The 5069-nt window shown below is 44.3% G+C and overlaps 1 long non-coding RNA gene across 1 annotated transcript; it reads right to left on the bottom strand.

The window, feature by feature from the left end:
- Nucleotides 1-2386: 2386 nt before the first annotated feature.
- On the bottom strand, nt 2387-3303 carry LOC118158830. The gene is made up of 3 exons (XR_004746907.1): nt 3256-3303; nt 2714-2905; nt 2387-2397 (listed from the first exon to the last, which is right to left on the bottom strand). It is a non-coding gene; the product is annotated as an uncharacterized LOC118158830 (long non-coding RNA).
- Nucleotides 3304-5069: the final 1766 nt, after the last annotated feature.

Below are 5069 nucleotides of genomic sequence, written 5' to 3'. Positions count from 1 at the left end.
CCCATCCCAGAGAGGGAGGGGGGAGGGTGAGCGAACGGCTGTGTGGTATTTAGCTGCCAGCCGGGTTAAACCACAACACTCAGTATCTCTTCTACCTTGTTCTAATTCTTGCCAGAGCCTAGAGTACGCTCCTTCTCTAGGGACAGTGTTAACTGCAGTCTCTGTCTCCCTTCCTGGAGCGGCTGCTGCTGCCACCGGTGCAATATTAGGATTATAGGGAGCATAACTTGGTTCCTTCTCCAAAAAAGGAATCTTATTGTTTACATATAAATTTAAAGCCTGTATTTTCATCAGACCCATATTTTGGCCAAAATACTGCTGTTTCCTTAATTGGTTCTTTTGTCCAGACTGATACACAATATTTAACCATTTTTTTCTTTTATCATCTCCTCTAATTTTCGGATTATTTTTCCAATTTCTTACCATTCTTCAGGAAGAACTGTTGGTAGGCACTCCCCCAGGGATATCTCCCTGTCCCCTGGAACCCATATTTCCCATTTTTCCTAGCCCTTGTCAGTGTGCTGCTACAGAAATTTCCCTCCTGCAGGGTACCACACACTAACATTCTGATTCTGGAAAATGGGGGTGTACTGCCAAGCATTTCCCCGTGCAAGGGGTACCGTACACCAAATTTCCCAAGACTCTTCCCTTCTCTCTCTTATCTCACACTCTCTTATCTTATCCGTCTCTGGCCACGCCCCTCGCGGAGCTACGGAACTACGGATCTGTCCTGGTTTCAGCTAGGATAGAGTTAATATTCCTCCTAGTAGCTGGTAGGGTACTATGTTTTGGATTAGGATGAGAAGAATGCACAGGATGGCAGCTAGGTGGGTTTTGAGTATTTCCAGAGAAGGAAATTCCACAACCTCTCTGGGCAACCTGCTCCAGTGCTCTGTCACCCTCACAGTGAACAAGTGCCCTCACAGCCCCTGAGAATCCAGCTCTCAGGAATCCTTACGCCATACCAGCACTTAGCAAAGGGGGCTTCCCTACCAGGGCAGGAAGGAAGGAGGAAGTAAAACTATTTGATCTTTGTAGGGGGAGACGGGGGTTAGCACAGTTGGTCCAGAAGCACCCCAAAGCAACAACATGCAGAATGCATACCAGAATACTGTAACTGACCAGGGAAAGCTGAAGGTAAGAAAGAAGGACAGGCGTGAGGGCTCAGAGCTGTGAAGTGGTGGTTGAGATCCTGGGGCAAGCTCCAGTGATCTGTGAGGGAGTCCTGACAATGGGAGCTCTTTCAGGGCGTGTGCAACAACAAGAGAACAGAAACCCTTGCTTATCTTTCCCCATCTGGACTAGTTTATAGTCAGGAAACTTCTGGTTATCCAAGGGTGATTCATATGGACTGGGGTTTGCCCATACCATGGCTGAACGGTCTCTGTGCAGATCTATACAGCTCCCAAAGCCTGAGCCATCAGCTAAACGCAGCAGAGCCCAATCAGACCTTGGATTAGGATGAGAAGAGTGCTGATAACATGCTGATGTTCTAATTGCTGCAGAGAAATGCTTACACTAAGCCAAGGACTTTTCAGCTTCCCGCTCTGTCCTGCCAGAGGGCAGGCTGGGGGTGCAGCAAGAGCTGGGAGGGGACAGACCCAAGACAGCTGACCCAAACTGGCCAAAGGAGTATTCCATACCATCTGACGTCATGCTGAACAATATATAGGGGTGGCTAGCCGGGGTGGGGCGCCGGCTGCTCAGGGTTGGGCTGGGCATCAATCAGCGGGTGGTGAGCAATTGCATTGTGCATCACTTGTTTGTACATATTATTATTATTATTTCCTATCTTAATAAACTGTCTTTATCTCAACCCACAGGCTTAACTTTCCCGTTTCTCTTCCCCCATCCCAGAGAGGGAGGGGGGAGGGTGAGTGAATGGCTGTGTGGTGTTTAGCTGCCAGCTGGGTTAAACCACAACATTTACTGAGAGTGGGTTTGTCATTGCCACTTATAACACGAGGTTATAGTCTGATTTCTGCAACTCAATTATTTTCCTTTCCTTTCCTTTCATTTTTTCTTTTCCTTTTCTTTTCTGTCCTAATAAACTGTCTTTATCTCAACCCACAGGCTTTCATTTCTTTCTTATTCTCTCCCCCCATCCCAGAGAGGGAGGGGTGAGGGTGAGCAAACAAATGGCTGTGTGGTGCTTAGCTGCCGGCCTTGTTAAGCCACAACAGTCCTTTTGGCGCCCAATGTGGGGCTCGAAGGGTTGAGATAACGACAGATCCGAACAAAGTGTGTTAAACCAAAATTGGTATAAGTATTAGATCTGCTTAATAGTTGCTAGTCACAATGTTGATTGCTTTGATCTCAGGTCTGCTGTGCCTGTTTTCCAAATTGAGTTATATGGCACATTACTTACTGTATGTGTTCCCTGTCGTGCTGTTTATCCTTTCCAGGGGCTGGTTTAAGATTATTATTTTACTGTACGGTGTAACACTGGCTTATGATATGATAAAATTGCTGGTCATGAGACTAACCTGGTATTTGTACTCAGCACTGTCATCAATTCCATACTTTGGAAACCATATCTCAGAAACTATTAACAATTACACCTATTACCTTTTTTCTTCAGGGAGCCAATCTATAGAGGGGACAGTGTGAGAAACACTCTGTGGCAAATAACATAGGCTCAGGTGAGGATCTCAGTGAAGCAGAATTTTTATTCACAATTGCAATGGCAGACGTCCTGCAAGCAGGAGCGCACCTTCTTGTGGGAAAGGAATTCACAGGTGGCTTTGTGCTGTTTCACACATCCCTGAATTAGAGATAATGAGGAAATAAGCGGTAGAAACAAGAACTTGAGCAAGGTCGAGATAAATTAACTTGGCTGCAGTGTTAAAGATGAGCTTTGTGCAGTGGCCAATTGCTGGCTGGCTTGAGGCCCGTGTCTGAGGGTCTCTAACTGAAGGGAAAGAATAACATGACTCCAGGCTGGTGTGTAGCTGAAGCACTTTATTGTCTAACCCATCTACTTATATAGGCTTAGCGTATCTACATGCTTTTATCACACAACTTGGCAACGTTAGCTCGTTAGCTGTTATTATTGTTCACAAGGCGATCGCACAGCAGCCCTATCTCCTGATGAGCAACAGGCCAGACTGCACCTGTTGTTTTTAACCTTCTAGTCTCCCAGTTATACCTCCTTTATCTTCAGGCTACGTGACTTTCGCCTCATTCTGCATTTTCCTTTTCTTACTTCATCTCTGTGTCTAACATACTCCACATACTTTCTGACCGATTTCCCACATCTAACCAATTATATGACAGATTCAGGCGCGTGGACAACGCATGGGGCTATGGGGAAAGTACATATAGTGGAGAAAAAAGGGCAATAAAGGTCATCTGTTCAAGAGCCATCAGGAGTCCGTGTCTTTCATCCCTTCACCTACTAGTTACGTAGCACAGTTTATATACTTTATCTCTCAACAACCGGGACCCTTCCCTATTTCCCCATTGACAGGGTAGTCCAGGTTTACAACCTATCCAACACTTCACAGATAATACATGGCTTTCAGTTGCCAGCCTGTTATTTTTCAAGTTTCTTTTGACTTTTTTTACTTTGTGAGGTGGTAATGTTTCATCCCTTATCTGACTTGACTTGACACCATGATTTTCGCCTAATTGCACTAAGGAATCTGGTTGTTTGCATTTTACAAGATTGTCTGGTAAGCTTTCTTATCACTGCAAGCATATCTCAATGTCACATTCCTTTCTCCTAAACAATGTAACATCTCTTTGCAAAAACACAAAAACACTCTTTCTTACAATTCTCTCCTCTTTTCTTTCTACTATCTTGTTTTTGCATTTTATTCAATTATTATAAATTCAGTTTCATCAGGTAGATCCTGGGTTAGTAGCAGAATCTTTTCTGTTTGCCCATTAATAGTTACTGTCTTCATAGTTTAGGACTTCATTTACTGCTTTTTGAATTAACTTAATCATAAAAGAGATTAAACAAGTCATCATCATTAATAAGATGAATCCGAGCAACAAATAAAATAGTATCTGTTTTACCCATGCTGGTCCTGGGAGCCAGGACCACATATTCCGTTCAAGATTTAAGCCCTTCCAGGTCTGTACAGGTACATGGGCTAGTTTTCTATTTCCCTTTGTAATTTCTTTAATGACTTTCCCGTTATCAATTTTAATTAAGCAACTTGAATCATTCGGCTTTCAATGGACACCTCCTCCTTCTGCTAGTAAGTAATCGAGGACCACGCAACGTTGTATAGTTGCAGTTTGCATCAGGGTGGCTTGATCAGCAAGCAAGTCAAGAGCCTTGGCGGTTTGATGGGTAATGATTTCAAATACCACCTTGTGGTTTAACCTGGCCGGCAGCTAAACACCACACAGCCATTCGCTCACCCTCCCTCCTCCCTCTCTGGGATGAGGGAAGAGAAACGGGAAAGTGAAGCCTGTGGGTCGAGATAAAGACAGTTTATTAAGACAGGAAATAATAATAATAATAAAAGTGTGTACGAAACAAGTGATGCACAATGCAATTGCTCACCACCTGCTGACAGATGCCCAGCCTACCCCCGAGTACCCCCCCCCCCCCCCCCGGCCAGCCACCCCTATATATTGTTCAGCATGATGTCAGATGGTATGGAATGTCCCTTTGGCCAGTTTGGGTCAGCTGTCCTGGGTCTGTCCCCTCCCAGCTCTTGCTGCACCCCCAGCCTGCCCACTGACAGGACAGAGCGAGAAGCTGAAAAGTCCTTGGCTTGCTGTAAGCATTTCTCTGCAACAATTAAAACATCAGCATGTTATCAGCACTCTTCTCATCCTAATCCAAAACATAGCACCCTACCAGCTACTAGGAGGAAAAATTAACTCTGTCCTAACTGAAACCAGGACATATATCCACCCCTTATTCCATACCATTTATGTCATACTCAGGTTACACTCTTTCCAATACATTCTAATTTATCACCATTTTAATCTATGGTATATAGCAATTATGGTAGTGATGACACACAGTATCATATAATAATTAACATAATTCAAATCAATTCATGGGCTATTCTCACCCAGTATTAAATCCCCTTGAGGTACACACC

This window comes from Oxyura jamaicensis, unplaced genomic scaffold (genome assembly GCF_011077185.1).
Source record: "Oxyura jamaicensis isolate SHBP4307 breed ruddy duck unplaced genomic scaffold, BPBGC_Ojam_1.0 oxyUn_random_OJ43348, whole genome shotgun sequence".
Lineage (NCBI taxonomy): Eukaryota > Metazoa > Chordata > Aves > Anseriformes > Anatidae > Oxyura > Oxyura jamaicensis.
Note: the sequence above shows the minus strand (reverse complement) of the source record. Positions and strands in the feature narration are given on the sequence as shown.